General features: G+C 37.8%; 1 protein-coding gene across 1 annotated transcript in view; it reads right to left on the minus strand.

The window, feature by feature from the left end:
* Nucleotides 1-20663, minus strand: part of LOC131680283 (suppressor of Mek1-like) — a 42932-nt gene that overhangs the window by 994 nt on the left and 21275 nt on the right. The window lies entirely within an intron of this gene.

Genomic DNA, 20663 nt, shown 5'->3' on the forward strand with positions numbered 1-20663 from the left:
GTAGCAAGCGACATACGTAGGATTTTTTCGATATTTTGATTTTACGCGAAATGGCGCACTTTTGAGCGAAAAAAACGTCGAAAATGTCATAAAAATTGGCACAAAATTGCTAATTAAAAAAAAATTAAGCAAATTGAAAATAATATCCTACGTACGTCGCTGGAGAAATCAATTTGTATATACTGTGAAAATTTCACAGCGATCAAAAATCATTTGTTTGAGTTATATTTCTTGCTAGTTAAAAAAAGTGGTTTCGAGAAAATCGCGGTTTAAGTTTTCATACATAATACATAAGATACATATGCATTAGAGGCATTGCGGCAGAATTGAAAATTTGAACATTTATTTATTGTTTTCGTCTTCTATGTTTTGGGACAGGCCCGTTCGCACGGGGGGAAGGGGTTTGGGGGTTCAACACAATCCTTACTAAAGCAGTACTTAACGGTTGCCCCGGATGGATGAGGATTACGAGATACAAGCGGTTTAAGTTTAGTCGGTTGTTAAGCTACTACTACAAACCAATCCGAATCCGGACCATGGCGATAGTCCTTTCATGGTTTGACCCCAATTAAAACACTATCAAAACACCATGCAGTGGGGGTGAAATTAGACCATGACCATGGGGGTATTGTGGGCTTTCCGTTTGCTCGGGATTCAACGCACAGTGGTCGGAAATGCAAAAACGTCACTAGAGGCCAAATTATTGAATATATTCATAGGGTATCTTTGGAGGAATTGTTCGTAAGAATATTCCCCACAACCTGATAAAAATTAAATTGAGGCATGGTTTACTATGATTGAAACAGAAAAAATAACTTTTTTTACTGACGATGTAGAAAGTTGGTGTCTTCGACAAAGTTTTAGGAATGCTCATAATGAAGAATTTTGTTGAACAACTTGAGCTTGTAGGACTTAATGTTATCGATTTTCAAAGCGTTTTCTAAGGCAAACCCTTAAATTTAGCTATTTAATATAGCTTTTTACGCTGTGACATTTCATGCAAACGATGTTCCAGACAAATGTTGAGGTATAAATACCACATAATATAGTTGAAGACTGCATGTAAAAATTAAATTATTGTTGAAGACTGCATATAAAAATATTGTTGAACACTGCATATAAAAATTTTACCTGAAATCGGCGGCGCCGCACACACCTCTTGTAAAAATACTCATTCGTTTTTGAGTTATTGAAGAATTTTAATTTTTTGCCTTTCTCAATAGAAAGGTATTGCAATTGCTCTGAAAACCGACTTTTTAACGGAGGCCCGGAGGGCCGAGTGACATATACCATTCGATTCAGTTCGTCGAGTTCGGCAAATGTCTGTGTGTGTGTATGTATGTGTGTATGTATGTATGTGTGTGTATGTGCGTATGTGTGTGTGTGTGTATGACCAAAAATGTCACTCGTTTTTCTCAGAGATGGCTGAACCGATTTTGACAAACTTAGTCTCAAATGAAAGGTGCAACGTTCCCATAGGCTGCTATTGAATTTCTAATGGATCTGATTCCGGTTCCGGAATTACAGGGTGATGAGTACGAACACGCAGAAAATGTCGATTTTAATAAATTCTGCAATGAATGTATAAAGGTGAATTTTTTTCCAAAATATGACCACAACTGCTTCGATTTGTAGTATTAGGTCACTAACATCCATTCAAAGTCTATTTGGTCACATTGGCCACCATCATCGGTTCCGGAAGCCCCGGCGGAAGTATCTAAATTCAGAATAACAGTCACATAGGTTTCTCGGAGATGGCTAGACCGATTCGACTAAGCTTGGCCTCAAATGAAAGGTATTGCGTCCCCGTAAATGGCTATTTAATTTCATCCCGATCCGACTTCCGGTTCCGGAGTTACAGGTTGTGGCGTGCGATCACATAGCAAATTGTGATTCAAACCGATACTCCGATGGAAGCAAAAAAGGTAAAAATTTCGCTAAAATGTCTCTCAAACAACTTAAATTTGCTGTTCTAGGTCACCGACGGCCAACCAAACTTTCGTTGACTACATTGACCACCATAGACGGTTCCGGAAGTGCCCGGGAAAAGCGGCCATCTTTCAAAATTTACGAACTCACATCAGTTTCCCGAAAATGGATGGGCCGATTTTCACAAACTTAGTCCCAAATGATAGCTATAATAGATATAATCCCCATAGATGTCAATAAAATTTCGCACGGATCGCTTATATGGGTCCGGAAATATAGACTAAATCGTCCGGTCACATATGAAATTCCCATATAAGCCGGAACTCAAATTTTTTTTTCAAAGGGGGGACCTCATGAAATTTCAGAAATCGAATTCGTATTTTTGATGCCAAACATCTTTAAAATGCATGAAACGTCGAGATTTTATGTTATCAAGAATTTTTTTTTTTTTTTAAATCGACTTTTTGGGACTTTGCCGATTTTGCACCTTTTTGCCTTTCTCAATAGAAAGGTTTTGCAATTGCTCTGAAAACCGACTTTTTAACGGAGGCCCGGAGGGCCGAGTGACATATACCATTCGATTCAGTTCGTCGAGTTCGGCAAATGTCTGTGTGTGTATGTATGTGTGTGTATGTGCGTCTGTGTGTGTGTACGCGAACACAATCTCACTCACTTTTCTCAGAGATGGATGAACCTATTTTTACAAACTTAGTCCCAAATGAAAGGTGCAACGTTCCCATAGGCTGCTATTGAATTTCTAATGGATCCGACTTCCGGTTCCGGAATTACAGGGTGATGAGTACGATCACGCAGAAAATGCCGATTTTAAGAAATTCTGCAATGAATGTATAATGGTGAAAATTTTTCCAAAATGTGACCACAACTGCTTCGATTTGTAGTACTAGGTCATTAACAGCCATTCAAAGTCTCTTTGGTCACATTGGCCACCATCATCGGTTCCGGAAGCCCCGGCGGAAGTATCCAAATTCAGACTAACAGTCACATCGGTTTCTCGGAGATGGCTAGACCGAATCAACCAAACTTAGTCTCAAATGAAAGATGTTGCGTCCCCGTAAATGGCTATTAAATTTTATCCCCAACCGACTTCCGATTCCGGAGTTACTGGTTGTGGCGTGCGATCACATAGCAAATTGTGATTCAAACCGATACTCCGATGGAAGCAAAAAAGGTAAAAATTTCGCTAAAATGTCTCTCAAATAACTTAACTTTGCAGTTCTAGGTCACCGACGGCCAAATAAACTTTCGTTGACTACATTGACCACCATAGACGGTTCCGGAAGTGCCCGGGAAAAGCGGCCATCTTTCAAAATTTACGAACTCACATCAGTTTCCCTGAAATGGTTGGGCCGATTTTCACAAACTTAGTCCCAAATGATAGCTATAGTTTATAAAATTTCGTACGGATCGCTTATATGGGTCCGGAAATATAGACTAAATCGTCCGGTCACATATGAAATTCCCATATAAGCCGGAACTCAAATTTTTTTTCCAAAGGGGGGACCCCATGAAATTTCAGAAATCGAATTCGTATTTTTGATGCCAAACATCTTTAAAATGCATGAAACGTCGAGATTTTATGTTATCTCGAAAAAAAATTTACTTGGGTATTTTTACTTACAGTCTTCAACAATATTATGTGGTTTTAATGCCCCCATATTTGTCTAGAGCACGGTTTGCACGAAAAGTCACAGTGGAAAAAATATTTAAAAAAAACTAAATTTGAGGGTGTTGCCATAGAAAACGCTTTACAAATCGATAACATTAAATCCTACAAGTTCAACTAGTTCAACAAAATTATTTATTACGAGCATTTCAAAAACTTTGTCGAATACACCAACTTTCTACCTCGTCAGCATAAAAAGTTCATTTTTTTTTAATTTGATCGTAGTAAGCCATGCCTAATTTTAATTTTTATCAGGTTGTGGGGAATATTCTTACGTACAATTCGTCCAAAGATACCTTGTGAATATATTCGATGGTTTGGCCTCTAGTGAATTAAGTTCGCGGTTTTGGGGTTTCCGACCACTATGCAGCGGTGTCTTTTGATGACTTCTTCTCGATAACAAACATTTACCCAATTTGTTGAGCAGAGTGGTTTGGTTCACAAGACTAGCTCCATGCTTCTGAAAAAATCTTCAAAGTTTGAGGGTTTCTGTACGTTTCTTTCAAAAAAAAGGTTAAAAATCAAATACCCCCTTGAGAATTTTCTGCGCACTTGTGTGAATTAATTTCGCGTTTTTGGGGTTTCCGACCACTATTCAGCGGTGTCTTTTGATGACTTCTTCTCGATAATAAACATTTACCCAATTTGTTGCGCAGAGTCGTTTGGTTCACAGGACTAGGTCCAGGATTTTCTGCGCACTGGCCTGATATCATTTTTAATATCCTAAAGCACACTTTAGACTAATACAGAGAAAATCGATTCTGGTGACTCGTTGTGCTTTCGTCGTACGTCTTTCTTTTGTTCAAAAGTTGAAGTTTGAGCCTCACTTAATCCATGAAATGGTTCGACTTTTGAGCCATTCACATCTTCTCTTGCTTTTCGTCTCCATCTATTACGTAGCCATTTAGCTCTCGTCTTAAGGATCTGTTTAGCTGCTAATTTCATGATACTTCAGTGAGTCATTCAGTCCTTAGCCTTATCACGATCTACTCGGATAGTCTTCGGTGATGAACTCACCCTACTCCGACGGAGATTTTCCCGATGGAGGAATTTAACCCGACACCAATACCCGCTTTGTTGTGCTATTTTGCTCCAAACTTTATTGAGATCTACTCGGATATTATCCGACGGTGAAACTACCCTACTCCGACTGAGTTCCCCGGCAACGAAATTTCTCTCGATTCCGATGTATGTTTCGTGAGCCAGTTAGCTCCCAGTCAAATTGGAATCCACCCCACTATGTATTCCTCGGCGGTGGATTTATCCCGATCCTGATGCTTGTTTGAGTGAACCATTTAGCTCACCGCTTAGTCCTGATCTACTCAATCAAATCCCCGGCGGTGGACCTAGCCTATTCAACGGGCCAGCCAGTAGGTGCTGAGGTCCGTCCAGCGATTTCGGGTGGAGCGTAGCTTGCGGTTCCCTGGTGCCCCAATGACCCGCTGCAGGCTATTAGGGTTCGCAGTACCGACCCTTTTTGGCGAGAACCGGTACTACGGTACTGAAGCCCTCAGTACCGGTAGTACCGGTAAAGTGCCGGTACTCGAATATTTTTTAAAAAATTCGAAAAAAGCTTCAAACTGAAATTGAATGCTCAAACTGATGATCTTATTCTCAGATGATTGATTTGCGCTGATCAAAAAACATGTTTATTGTTTTTTATTGCTTCGGAATGGCAAGACTCATTTCACAGAAGATATTTTTCGTATAGGGCACCTTCTTTTATTTCGAAATCTGGGCCACTTTGAAATCAATAACTGCTAAGTGGTGCGACTTTCGTCGACTTGAACAGATGGTAAATGTATGAAACCCTATTAACAACAGTAATCGCATTTCCTCTCTTGCTTTTCTGAAAATTGGTTTTGACCTCTATGTCGTTTGCCTACTATTCTCTAATGCATATCAAGGCTCCTTGCTTTCCTGTAAACTATGGAGTTTTGCTGAATTTTCAGATCACCAATAATTAAAAATCGCCCCATTTGAAGCAGTTTACCAAGTCTAAAACTGTTAGCTACTAAATCGCTGTTCGTTCTTTTATAGATAAGTGAATAATGGAAACCAATCAGAATATCGCTAATAAAACTTTAACTTATAGAATAATTATGATGATGGCCCCACCTCATTCCCACACAATTATATTAATTTTCGTTCTAGATAAATCTCAACGATTTATCTAGAACGAAAATTAATATAATTAAACGTTATTTTGAACCAGATCCCCCTGCAGAGTTAACATATTTGTCATAAAAATTGTATAGTACCGAAAATACCGGTACTGGCTTTTGTTCAGTACCGGTATTGCGGTACCAGAATGGGTCGGTATTCCCGGGATTTTCGGTACCGGTATTACTGGTACCACAACTCTACAGGCTATTCGACGCGGTCTACTCGATCTAGTCCCTGGTAGTGGATCTAGCTTACTCATGAGCTACCCGATAGAATGTCGAGGTCGATCCAGTGATTCCGCTTGAACCTGGCGTCCAGTTCGCTAGAGCCCCGATGACCCGAGCCCGCTGCTGCGTTGCATACTACTCAACTGGTCCCCAGCGGTGGATTTAATCTGCCTCGGTGTAGAGTTTCCCAGCAACGGAATTTTTCTCGAACCCGATTTGTTGTTTCTGTTTGGCGGCGCTGCTTTGTTTGTCCCTACACCACTTCCTCTTCAGCTCGGAGAGTATACTCGACACTACTCTGTTGACCGAATCACAGATATGCTCATCGTGGCACATCTCTTCGACAATATTCTCTGCTGTCACGCCGTTCATACCCCTTCGCACTTCTTCGAACCTAGAGCATTCGAAGACCACGTGTTCTGGCGTCTGGTGTCGATGCAGGTACTTCCAGAAGCATCCGTACCCGGACAAAAACTGCGTCAAATGGAAGTTTATCTCGTCATGATTCGTATACAGACACCGACACATTTGTGATGAGTCGGTCGGTCTATCTACCTTTCTCCGCGTTGTCCCACTCTTGCTCCCACTTAGCCAACGAGTGCGCTCTGACCAGTCTCCTTGTATCTCGTGTACCGTCATTGGGGCTACTTTACGCCACGGGAGCTACTTTACGCCAAAATTAAAGAATAATACTTGAGCTTCTAGTTCAAATTTAACGTTATATTTTGACAAAAGCAAAACATAGTATTATTCGCTGGATCAACGCAAATATAAAAATTAAAAATACGCGCTCGTGACTCGAACAGCCATTAGGCGAAACGTGCTTGTCAACTTCGTGCGCTTTGAGTTCAACGCAGCAGCCTAGGACGGTACGGCATATCTCAGTGTTAAGGATGAGACATCCGCCAGGAAACATCTTGTGTTGCATCTTGCTCCTCCGATGTTAATTGTTCTCACAGCCTTTACGCATACATAGTCAACATGGCGGTTGTAATTTACCCGATCATCGACTTTCACACCCAGGTGTTTCAGCGCACGCATCGATGGAATTGAGTGTCCGCCGACGCTGATCACGACACCTTTTTCGGATACTGACGAGCACTATCTCCGTCTTGAAGTGAACCAACTGCAACTTAACATCAACCATGCAGGTTTCTACGATGCCTGTTGTGAGTGATCAAGCCCGCACGCGCCCTTTAGGAAAAGAGTAACATGACAACGACCTGACATTGGCAGAAGAAATCCGGGAGCTCTAACACACGCGTTTTGCTTAGTGCTAAATTCTATCTATTTTTTATCCTAAACCTAATTCTAATATATATGGCTACGCCTTAAACACGAATCGTACAACTAAAAAGCTTATTTGGGTAACTATGACGAGCTTAAATCTTCGTTTATAAATACTTATAATTAATTTATAAATTGGCTAACCTAAAAGTGTGAATCACAGATTCGTCAAGGAGAGGTTTTTGCTAACAGTATTAGTTATCTGTAAGACTAACTGCACCGGAGCGTGGGTAAAAGCGATTTGCTAACCGCCATCATAACACGACTCCGCACCGGCGGTTGGTAAACAGGTTGGGAAATGGAAACTTATCGTTTCGGTTAATAACGTGTGCGTAAATTTGGTAACTGCTTCCAACACACGCCAACGTTGCTATTCGCAGAAAGGAAGAAACACAAAGGAAAATGTAAAAAATAGGGTCCCGCTATAAATGTTACGTAGAAGTGTTCTGTGAGAATTTTGGTTCGACTCGTGGAAGATTTTCATTTTAACTAAAATTATGGATTGAGCTAATAAAATAAAATATAATTATTTGCTGTGAGACAAAAAATTAATTGATTGAATTAAATAACATTTATTTAAAGTTTACTGAAATTAAAACACAATTATTTAAATTAAAAGTTTATTGTTGTTTTAATGAAAATATATTTTCAAACCTCGATTCACACCAATTATTTTGTCGTTTGATGAAATGAACAGTATTTGTTTGAATTCAATAGCACTTGATTATGCTGTATATTTCCTGCGTGGAAGTAAAAATGAGTGTATCGAAGCAGCTTGGATTGCCTGGGAGATGTAGAATTATAATTTATTTATTTATTTATTTTCGTCAAGCATATGTAGACTACATAGAATGGTTTTACAATATTTACTTATATACTATACATTATTTCTACGGTTTAGTTTGGATTTGATTTGTTTTATAGACATGGAAAGGTCAATTATTACACAATTTTCATTATAATGACGCATCATTCTATTGATGGGGCTATTTTTAGCATAGTTTGTTCTAAAAGATTGTTCTTGGAATAAATTACGAGTTCTTAGTTGTCGGCTACGTACATAAAATGTTATTTGCGAAAGTAATGATGCGGATTGTACACGTTGAGAAATAATGTCGTTGATAAAGCAAAGCATGGCAAATTCGCGGCGTTCTTTGAGTGTTTGTATATTAATGAGCATGCAACGTGCTTTATACGATGGAAGAGGAAATGTCGTCCAGTTTAGTTTACGAAGTGCGTACAAAATAAATTGTTTTTGGACTGATTCGATGCGTTCTTCGTACAGGACAGTGTATGGGTTCCATACTATGCTGCAATATTCCAAAATTGGCCTGACATATGTATTGTATAATGATTTTATTGTGTAAGGGTCTTCAAAATTGTAGGTGCAACGATTAACAAAGCCCAGCATACTATTTGCTTTATTTATTATTGTATTATAATGTTCCACAAATGTGAGCTTGGAGTCTAAGATTACTCCTAAATCTCGTACAATTTTGCATTTTTCTACAAGTTGGTTGCCTAAGTGTATGTCTATGGGAACATTTGAAATTTTTCTGCTGAAGGTTATTGAGTTGCATTTCTTTACATTACGTTGGAGTAGACTTTTGCTACACCACATGTTTAATATATTGATTTGGCTTTGGAATGTTTCAGTGTCTTTGACATTTCTTATTTCCATGAAAAGTTTCATGTCATCTGCATATATAAGCACTTTAAGATGTTTGAGTATAAAGGTAATGTCATTTACGTACAAAATAAAAAGAAGAGGGCCTAAGTGGGAACCCTGGGGTACGCCAGAGGTCACAGAAATTGGTTCCGAGAGTATATTCTGAAAGCGAACTGTTTGTTGACGTTTCGTTAAATATGATTCGAACCATTTCAATAGTTTATTTTCTATGCCATATTTTTGCAGTTTGAAGAGTAATAAAGGTATGTCAATAGGGTCGAATGCTTCACTAAAGTCTGTGTAGAGTGTTTCCACATGGTTGCCATTGTCCATTGCATTTACAGTAAATGTTACAAATTCTAAAAGGTTTGATGTTGTTGAGCGGCCTTTATAAAAGCCATGCTGCTTGCTTGTTATTTGATTTTTGATTTGCTGAAATATTTTGTCATTTACTAGTTTTTCGAATAATTTTGGAATGCATGATATAATGGCAATCCCACGATGGTTTCGGATGTCCGATTTAGTGCCTGATTTAAAAATTGGCACTAAAAAGGATGATTTCCACATTTTTGGGAATGTTCCATTTTTCAGTGACATGTTGAAAATATGTAGTAATGGTAGAGTGACTTCTTCTGCTAGATTTTTTAAAAATATTGGTGCTATTCCGTCCGGTCCAGGTCCTTTTGATGCGTCTAAGTTTCTTAGTGCTGTGGTAATTTCGTGTTCAGATAGTTCGTGGACGGAAATGTCATTTGAAAATTCAGGTATAAATGTAAAGAAGTCGCGGTCGCGGTCTGTTTCGGAATATGAAGTATAGACTTCTTGAAAGAATTTTCCAAATAAATTGCAAATTTCAGTATTGTTATTTCCTACATGTCCGTCAAAATGCATTTGCGATGGAAAGTTACTACTTTTCAATTTCGTTTTCACGTAATTGAAGAAATTCTTTGGACAGGTCTTGAGTTCAGTCTCGATTTTACGATTATATTCTTCATGTGCAGTGTTAATGGTTATGTCGAGTTGGGAACAAATATCCAGATAGTTTTGCCGATTTGTAATGCTATGTTCTTACTTGTACATTTTATGTGCCTTTTGCTTTCTATTTATTAACTTTTTCAGATGTTGGTTGAACCATACAGGCTGCTGACCGCCATGAGTTTTTCTTCTTCTTTTTACTGGTACTGTTCCAGAGATTAAACTCGTTACAATTAAATAGAATTTAGTCACTGCTTCGTTGACATTTCCTTCTATACTCAATACAGTTTGACAATTTATTCTACATAGTCTACGTTTGACTTCTTCGAAGTCGGTTTTATGGTATTCCGGCACTTCCTCATACTCCAAGTCGTTCGGAGAAGAGTTTTGATGAAAGAAAATTGAATATTCGATTGCTGTGTGAATTTTTGTCAAAGAAGTATTGAAGTGTTTCATTTTCCCCTACGACTGGGAGTAGGATAGATTCGTTTTCAATGTCTACGATGAAGTTGGCGTTACGTTGATTAAAGTCGCCATAAATATGCAGTTTTACTTCAGGTTCCATGTTTGACATGATAGATTCTACAGTTTGAAAAAATAGTTCAAATGATTTTTTGTGAGCATTTTCAGGTGGAAAGTACACAGAGGAGAATATGTGCACTTCTCCTGATATTACTGCTTTTGCCCATATATGTTCAAATTCTATATGTTTCATGGTTTCTATTTCTTCTGAAGGAAAGTCTGCGTTTATGGCTATAATGACTCCTCCTCCAGACTTTTTATTACAAAGAGATAAATTACGATCATGCCGAAATACATTAAATTGATTTCCAAAAATTTCTTCACCTCTTACGCTTTCATCCCAGCTACTTTCTGCTCCAAGAATTATATTAAAAGAAGATGAAATTAGTTTTTGTTGGATTTCTTTCATTTTGGCTGGGCTTTTCATTCGATTAAAATTTTGGCAATAGACTAAAATTTCAGTCGAATTCTGTTGTGGATGTGTAAGGTGTCCCAGGATCCGATTGATGGATCAAATCAAAACACCAAAAATCTGCACGGAATGTATCAGGAAACGCGGCGTGATTTGTCGTTCAATAGATATGACCACAATTCATTCCACAATATTTTCAATTTGCAATAGTGAAGCTTGTATCGCTCTTAAACGAATGGAACTGGACATATTGTCGAACCAGCAGAATCTACCAATAATGAAACCATTCGTCCTAAGCGCAAAGATGCTGGCAAGAAAAAGGATTTTATTCGTTCTGAAGCTTGCCAATGCCGAAAGATTTTTAGCTGTGGAGGCCAATGCGAAGGCTAATGACGGTATCTAACGAAATCTCCAAGCTTTCGATTATTTCGATCGATTTTAGCAGATAAACTAATATTGCCAATAAATATTATGTTGATGATGACGGTCCCACCTCATACCCCCACAAAGGTGTGAGCTGAACGATTTATCTAAAAGATAATTAATAATTTGATCCATAACAAAACCAGTTAACAAAAAGAAACGGACTGGTTCAATTTGCAGACATAGCTTTCCTTCAAAAGAACGTAACCAGATACATTTCGAATATTCCGCCAACAACTAGGGTCCATCAAGAAAATTTCCATTCCGGGAAGATACTTGATAGAATCGGGAATTGAACCCAATAGCTTCCATTTCCGATAATTCTCTGTAAGACTCCTCCCGCCAGACCAAGACATCGGTACTACCACCTGGTAAGGTGAGCAGTGACGAGCCTAGTGGCAGTGCAGAGTCCGGTCGAGTTATATCATCCACATCAGACCCCTTTATTGAAAGTTTCCTACCATTAACCCAAGGCAATCAAGGGATACTCCTATCCGAGAACATCCTTGATTGATCAGGAATTGAACCCGATATCTAGTAGTTATCAGAAGGAGTCATCAAGCCCCATACTCAACGAGCTAACTCCGTTATTACCACTATCGCAGCAATAACCGAACTTAACTCTATTGTCGAGCAAAGTCAACACAACTCCATCATCAAATCAGACCCTGATCACAACAAAAGTCTAAAAGCTTCGATTCAACCCGATGAGCTTTTAGTGCTGGTCACCATGTTCGATTTCAAGTTAGTCTCTATCTGCTTGGCGCGCGCGTGGCTCAGACTTTTGTAGACATCTCATTATTTTTTAATAACTTTAATAAACAAGTAACAAAAATCCATCATCATCATAGCGAATATAATAACTTAGTGTGACTAAATGCAAATAATAGAAGAGAAAAAAAAATACAATCTTCGTGGTATTACATAGTTATTCAAATAACTCAAAAATATAAAAATTCAAAAAATCTGTCTACAAAGCAGATTTTACGTGTGAAATACATAGTGTTTTGAACTCCGCTAATGTTGCTGCACGTTTAATATGCCTAGGCATCGAATTGAAAAAACTTATTCCTTTGTACAACAAGGAGTTCTGTGATCTACTAAATAAAAAGTTTGGTGTTCTTGGATCCGACGCGTTTCTAGTGTTGTACCTATGCACATCACTTCCTCTTTCAATTCGATCACACAAATATCGAGGCAGCATTCCATTAATAATTTTAAAAATGAACACCATTGTTAAGTAATAAATTCTTTGCTTCACAGAGAGCCATTGTAATGCGCTTAGCATGAAACTAGAGGAAGTGTATCTGTTACATTTTAAAATTAATCGCATGATTCTATTTTGCAATCGCTGTAACCTCAATATTTGTGTTTGATTGGCAAGAAACAAAATGGATGGGCAGAAGTCAATATGTGGTGAAACAATAGATTTATATAATAAAATTTTACTATTAATTGTTAAATCATTTTTCAGACGACACAATATACCATACTTTTTAGCAATCTTTTTGATGACATTGTCGATGTAAGACTTAAAGGTTAACTTGTCATCAATGATTATTCCAAGATATTTTAATTCACTAACGCGATCAATAGTCTCACCATTTATTTCAACGTTAACGTCAGGCCTAGTATTAGCCGAAGAGATGATCATATATTTAGTTTTAGCAACATTTAACTTTAATTGTTTAAATTTTAACCAACGAGCAAGGGAATGCAAATCTTCGTTCAAATGCGCCACGGCTTCATCTATATCCTTAGCTGCAATGAACAGAACAGTGTCGTCAGCAAACAAATTTAAGTCACAAAATCGTAAAACTCGCCTCATGTCATTTATATACATAATAAATAAAATAGGACCTAAGACACTACCTTGCGGCACTCCAAGAGGATTGCCGAGAGGACTAGATACAAAATCGTTAAAACTAGTTTTCTGAGTTCTATCACATAAATAGTTTTCAAACCACTTATGCGCTATCCCTCCGATACCAAATCGCTCTAAAGTTTTCAAAAGTAATGGTCTCGAAATTGTCTCAAAAGCGCGTTTCAGATCCAAAAATACAGCAAAAATAGTCTCTTTAACCTCGATTTTCTCTTTCCATTTTGCTAACACTAGATTCAAAGCGGTTTCGCAAGAGTGTCCCTCTCGGTATCCCGATTGCTCCGGAATTAGCAAATTATTATTATTCAAATAACTCATCAGCTGGCCCTTAACAACAAGTTCTAAAATTTTCTCTAATGTGTGCAACATGTTAATGGGGCGGTACTCTTCGGCTTTATCCGTTCCAGTAACTTTGGGAATAGGAATCACAAGTGATTCCTTCCAAACTGTCGGCACGTGCCCAGTTTGTAGCGATTCATTTACAAGGTCCAGCAGATCGTGTCCGATGACATGAAAGCAATCCTGTATCACTTTTGCATTGACATTATCGATACCAGCCGATTTTCCCAAAGAAAAACAAATATCTTTCAATTGTTCAAAAGTGATTGGGTGAAATCCATCAAATCTACAGTTAATATTAATCGGCTGTGTTATTTCCGCAGGTTCACTGACCAGCTCAATACTTTGATTGATCAGTTGCACACTGTTAACGAAATAACTGTTCAATTTTTCAGCTATTATTTGCTCAGATTGTTCTTCTACCCCGTTAAAAGTTATGGACTGCGAGGAACTAGGTTTAGGTTTAATTAAATTCTTTAGGATTTTCCATAACTCTTTGCTGTTGTTTTGATGTTGATCGATCTTCCTTTGAATGTACTCACATTTGGTCTTTTTCAAAGCTCGTGAATAAATATTTCGCGCGTGTGTGTACCCATTCCAAAGACGTTCACTATTAGTTCTGCAAAATTTCTTGTACTTTTTATCCCTTTTACGTTTCAGGCGCAAAAGATCTAAAGAGTACCAGCTGTTCGAGTTATTTAAATTAATATACTTTTGAGAAACTAAACTATTTGTACACTCTTTTAACACATTAGTTAGAACAGCTGCCTTGTTATCCAAATTTCCATTCAATTCCGTAAAATCCAGGCTTCTCGAAACCAGTTGAGACATGGCTTGTTTCGAATATCTTTTCCAGCACTTAATTTTAACTTTATCCTCCTCACGGTTTGGTTCACTCTCCAGCAAAATTGAAATTGTCTCATGATCTGAAATTTTACAATCGGCCTCTACATACGAATGAACCCCATCAAAATTGGAATACACGTGATCTATCAATGTTCTACTGTGCCTGGAAATTCTTGTAAACTCACTAACCGTTTGCTTGAAATTGAAAAACTCAGCCAACTGCTTCAACTGATTCGAATTTTGATCGTTGAGCCAATCAATATTGAAATCGCCCGAAATTACATTAAGTTTGCTTAAATCAACGAAATTCTCCCACCAGTTTTCTAAAATTTCTAAAGATCGTCGATCGCTAGAACTAGGAGAATGGTATACTACTGCAAAGTTTCCCATCTGCATGCCTCTTTCAACTGATATACCCAAGAACCAATTATTATCAACTGCTTCGTTTAACCGAACGTTGAATTTAATCGATTCTTTGGCGTAAATAGCAACTCCACCGGTATGCCTGGAATGAGATAGGCAAAAAGCAACTTTATAACCCGGAATGCTATACTGATCAAATGCATCAGCATTAACAATATGTGTTTCTGATAGAAAAACCAACAATGGACGCTTGTTTTCTACAAGATGTCGCATTGCAACAAAGTTTGTAGACAACCCAGCTATATTTAAACATAATATTTCAGACAGCCTCCCGTTTGTTAGTTGCTATTCACTCAACAAAACGTTGCTTTTTTTCGATTCTAGCAGTCTCCGATATACTGAACACTGCTTACTAAATGCCGCATGGTTTACGTCCAAATTCATTTTGCGTTCACTATTCTTTTTTATACAATTTACACATTTAAAATCAGTTGACGAGCATTCAGATGTTCTATGTGCTCCATTACATCTGGAGCATGTTTCTTTATTAACGCATCCCGTACTCTTATGACCAAATTCTCCACAGTTGAAGCAGCGCAGCACGTTAAAGGCCTCTAAAACAGAACACCTATCCCAACCAATGTTCACCGTACGGGCTGACATCAGGCCGCTATAAGTGTTCTTATCAACTTCAATTATAACATTGTATTTGTTATACTTGAAGCGTGGATTTTCAAAATTGGCAACAACTTTAACATAATCGACCGGAATGCCCTCATTCTGATTCTTTAATAAGTCAACGAAAACTTCCTCAGAGTATCGATCACTCATCCCCATTATTTTCAACTTCGGTTTACCGGGTATCGGTATAACAGCATTATACTTTTCACCCAGATTGCTTACAATGTTTTCTTTCACCGATTCAATATTATCCCGAGTTGCACACTCCACAATAATCGAGCCATCTTTACCGTTTTTAAAGTTGCTAATTTTGTGCACCTTTGGATCTAATTTATTTTTTAATTCATTCCTCGTGTCGTCACTCGATTGCAACGGCTCGACTGGTTTAATCACAATGACCGGGCGAGCCTTACGTTTCGTTTGACTTCTAGTTCTAATTTTATTCGTCCCAGTAGCTCCCGACAAAACATTCGCGTAAGTAATTCTACTATTTTTATCAAAAACCTCGTCATTATTTCCATCATCGTCTATTTCAATTAACATCGGTTCATCTTCTTTATTCGTCAAAATTTTTCGTTTTCTACTGGGATTCCCGTCAGATTCAGAATGAACCTTCCTATTACTAAAATTCCTCTTTCTGTTCATTCCAACTAATTCAATTTCACGCTTAACATTTTCATTTAAACAACTTTTCAAATCTTCCAACTTTTTGGCAACACTGTTTTCCAAGCTAGCCAATTTACTCTCGAGAGAGTTGTTGAAAGACCTGATCAGTTTTTCTATTCCGTTTTCTACTGCGATGTTTATCTGTGCATCGATGTTTTTTCGGGCATCAGTGAGAGACTCAAAAATGGAAGCGAATTGTTCCATCTTCTTATTCAACTCAATGGATATCGAACTAACATCCTGCACACCAGAAGACTGATCTGATAAACACTTCGCACACTTGTAGCAAAGACTTGCATTATCAGCCACCCAATTTACCATGGCCTTTGTTAGCCCGGAACATTTTTGATGATATTTATCACCGCAAAAAAGACATACAACCAGGCCTTCGGCGAGACTCACCGTGCTCGTACACTTTGCACACAGGCCGCTCATTATAGACAAATTAAACTACAGCTGGAGAAGCGGGACAATACCAAAGAACAATATAACACTGCGTCTTCCACTGCGGGCAAGCTTATAAAGCCAGCCGCAGCGAAATGAAATCTGAAAATCACAGAGCAATAATAGTCTGTATGACTACACACTATACTTATCTGAATGATATTTCGATTAGCAATAGGCGCCCACAAAGTTTTCAACGAAAAGTAGAGTATTTCACACGATTTAACCGATTGATGTTTACGCACTCTTTCACACAAGTTACCATATTCACTTTCACAAAAGCATTATGAGTGGGAACACACCAAGAAATAGCGTTTGTTACTGTAGAATCAACGGATGCTATGTTTGTTTCTGTCGATGTTATCGAAGCAATATTATCATATTAGAATATTAGCAAACCAAAGGAATGCGATGAAAATATTCATGATGGCTATGGTTCCAGTGGATGTGGTAGCGATAAGGTGGCTTTTAAATTGATGTTCTGGTCTAGGCAAATGAATTGATTCCAGCCCGTGAAAATCGCTGTGAACAAATGGTGGTGATTGTGGGAACTGTGGAAACTAAGATTCAAGAAGAAAGACAACGCGTGAATTTTTCTCGCGCAAAAGTCATTAAATCAGGTCCAAAATTTTATTCAAACTGTGGATACATAGATGTGGATTTGATGACCAATTTGGTAAGCAGCAAACGTCACGTTCAAAAATGTTCGAACGTTCGACTGTTTAAGGCTCAAGAAACCTTTTTTTAAGCATGTGTAAAAATTGGGTAGTATGTGTCGATCAGTCGATTTATTGGATTATCATGATTCAAATTATGTAAAATAGTTGGTGGAAAAACAATCCTGGTGCTTTTGAAAAAGTGTTTTTCATTACGCAGTGTTGTGTGGCGTGTCCCAGCACAATGTGGTTGTGTGACAAAAAATCACAGCCACTTTTTCAAAAGCACCATACCGCTCCGTTAATTGTTTTTCCATCAACTATTTTGCACAATTTGAATCGCGATGATCTAAAGAATCGACTGATATTCTTCTTTCAGAGTTTTGAAAGTGTTTTGTATTGATAAACCGGTGACAAAGCTGAACGCAATTTCTCCTACGCATACTACCAAGCGTTCAATTCTTATATATGCTCAAAAAAGGTTTCTTGAATCTTAATCTACCTATGATTATGACCTGTGGCAGGCCATGGCACGCACCGGAGAATCCTTTGGCTCGGACTAAGCACGGGCAAACAGACCTAATCATTCGAAGACTGATTTGCGAAATACATCGAAGATATTCAAAAGAGCACATCTGAACATTACATTACATTACGCTATTGCGAATCTTTTCACCCATGTGCCACCGGACCGTGCATTAAATTACGCGCCCATCTAATTTGCATCCGTGAGAGTGAGAAAACGTTTCGACGTTTATTTTGTTTCGGTCGCACTCCAATGTTTCGCTATATCAACAACTCGACGAAATACTAGATTATCTCGAGATAGACAATACCTACTGTCGCTTCAGCTCATCGCATCGTAAAAAACGATGCTAATGCATTCGACAGACGAAGCTCTAATAGAATTGCTTGACTTAAAAGTTGGAGACACAAGAAATCACCATATGAAACTCTGGCTAGGAATTTTACACTACCCCGCAGAACCGTTATTTGAAAGCAAGATTCCGTGTTGTCATTTGCCATACTGATAAATTGGAATCACATTTATAATTTTAAACAATAAGTGATTATTTGATTCCATCTTTGGAATTACCATATCGATGACAAAATGTTGAATTCAGTTGATACACTATCAACTTGTCACAAATTCGTGTGTACCAATTTGATCCAGGGTACACACTTAATGTTTATTTCTTAAAGTAGATGTAGTTGTAGTTGTAATTATAGTATTCCAGCTTTAGTGATACAACCGATTCTAATTAGAATTGGTTGTGCTATTGGCGCCGGAATACTACATAGTTAAGCTAAGCCGGAATGTTGGCTGGTTCTAATTCGTATTACGGCTTCAGTGACACATTCTGGTTAGAATCGGTTGTATCACTGGAGCCGGAATATGGATTAAAACCAACCAGAATTCCGGCTCATTTCCAATTGAACTTTACGGGGTGTACGCAAAGTCCGTATACCGATTACTGGAAGTCTGTTGACCGATAATAGCGCCGGCTAGCGGCTAGTTGTTGCTTGCTGATGTCATTTGAAAATGATAGTTATATTTTTTACTCATGCTATGGATGACATTTTACTCATACAATGGATGTCATTCATTAATAGCAAAAGTACAATTACTTTTGGGATGGGTCAAAATACACTTTGAGTGGAAATTCCGGAAAAACTATTGTTGACTCAGCGCAGTTCACAGCATTCACGAAAGATAGTTGTCAATACTCTTTTTGTTCACGAGCACTAGATGTGTTGTTGTTGTGAATGTTGATAAATGCCTTTTATGCATAAAGCTCCGATCTACATGTGGACCGTGCCATTTGAGCCAACCGCTACTGATTCCTGATTCTAGTTTTAAGTCAGACGAGATGTAATGACTATATCAACGTGCTCCGTGTATCAACCTCGGAAAACAACGCAGTTTACTTCAGCAAATTAATATCATTATTGAAGCCACGCATCAAATGCTACAACTTCATTATTTTTGTTTAACTGTATATTGTTCTGTCCAAGTTGTACAGTAATGTTTCCATTTCGAGTGGGTACAGTCCAGCGTACCATGTATTCCTGAATAAGCCCACTATTCTGCGATTCAAAATCGCCTTTGAACATTCTTAAAACGCAGATATATTTACCCAACTATACTATCTGCAATATTACCATAGATGACAGACATTTGGGGTACAAAATTTATGTAAAAATCTGCCTGTAAACATCTATTATCTGGGGTATGGAAGTATTCTCACATAGATTAACGCGCAAATTTTCTCCCATCCGAATATATTTGACTGTAGCGTCCGAAGGACGTATGCTAGATGGCTTCCGCATAATTTAGTAAAACCCAGCTTTCTCTGGCTTTTTAATATAGTATTATCTCCTCTTCAAAGGTTTCGAAATACATAAAATACGAAAGGGTCTTCGAAACCGATCGTTCGTATAAACTGGTTCCGCAAAACAATCGTTGAATGGCCGAAAAACTCCTTCCACCGCAAGTCTGTTTGTAATATCTAGGATGAGATCCTTTTCATTGCACTCCTGATTCGTATCCGTCGTAGTATGTGCTTCAGACAATAACTGGCGGACAAACATTAGTTCATAGGAATCGTCGTCCGTCCCGAACCCATCAAATTTCTCAGAATTGTTATTACACAGAAAATTTTAGCATATTTGTACAAAAAATGTCTTATTGAATTCAATTATACAATGTTTATTGTTTCAAACGGAAAATTAATGGTACGAACATTTTTTGCATTGAAACAATAATTAACTATTAATCTCAATAAACACAGTTTGAATAATTTTGCTATAAAATATTTTTTGAAAAAGAGAACGATATTTGTTACTGAAACGATTTTATTAAATTCAATAAATAAATGTACCTCTATCAATATTTTTTACGGAATTAAATCCATATAATTAAAAAAAAAAAAAACGAATTTTTATTGCATGATTGCAAAAAATGTAACGTAACTATAATAACAACTACCGGTGTGAAAACAGATTATTATTTTGGCAACCTATTTACGACCGGTGCGAAAACGGGTGTCTAAATATATTATCGTTTAGCGTAATCAAAATATACACGCATTTGCTTACGCACCGGTGCTGATAGTCTAAAGGTACGAATAATGAACTCAATTAACTATTAACTTTTGTGCGGAACTTATTATATAAATTATATACAGAAATCGGAATATCATCCTACCGCTCGTTTGGGGAAAGCACTAAATGCAAGTTACAAATTAGTTTCGTCTGGACCTAACTTCTCGATACGATTTTATAGCTCACCGTTGAATAAAAAAGAGTTAATGAAACAGAACCGTCTTCTGAAAATCGCAGCGCAACACCTGTCTTTGCCGTCAACATTTCTTCTTACTCGAGAGTCTCGCCCGTTACAATAAGGTGCAATGAAGAGAAGTACAATGGATTTATAACCTGATGCACAAGCCTGTTAACAATAGCGGAACATGAAATTAGATTCATAAATAC

This window comes from Topomyia yanbarensis, chromosome 2, assembly GCF_030247195.1.
Source record: "Topomyia yanbarensis strain Yona2022 chromosome 2, ASM3024719v1, whole genome shotgun sequence".
NCBI lineage: Eukaryota > Metazoa > Arthropoda > Insecta > Diptera > Culicidae > Topomyia > Topomyia yanbarensis.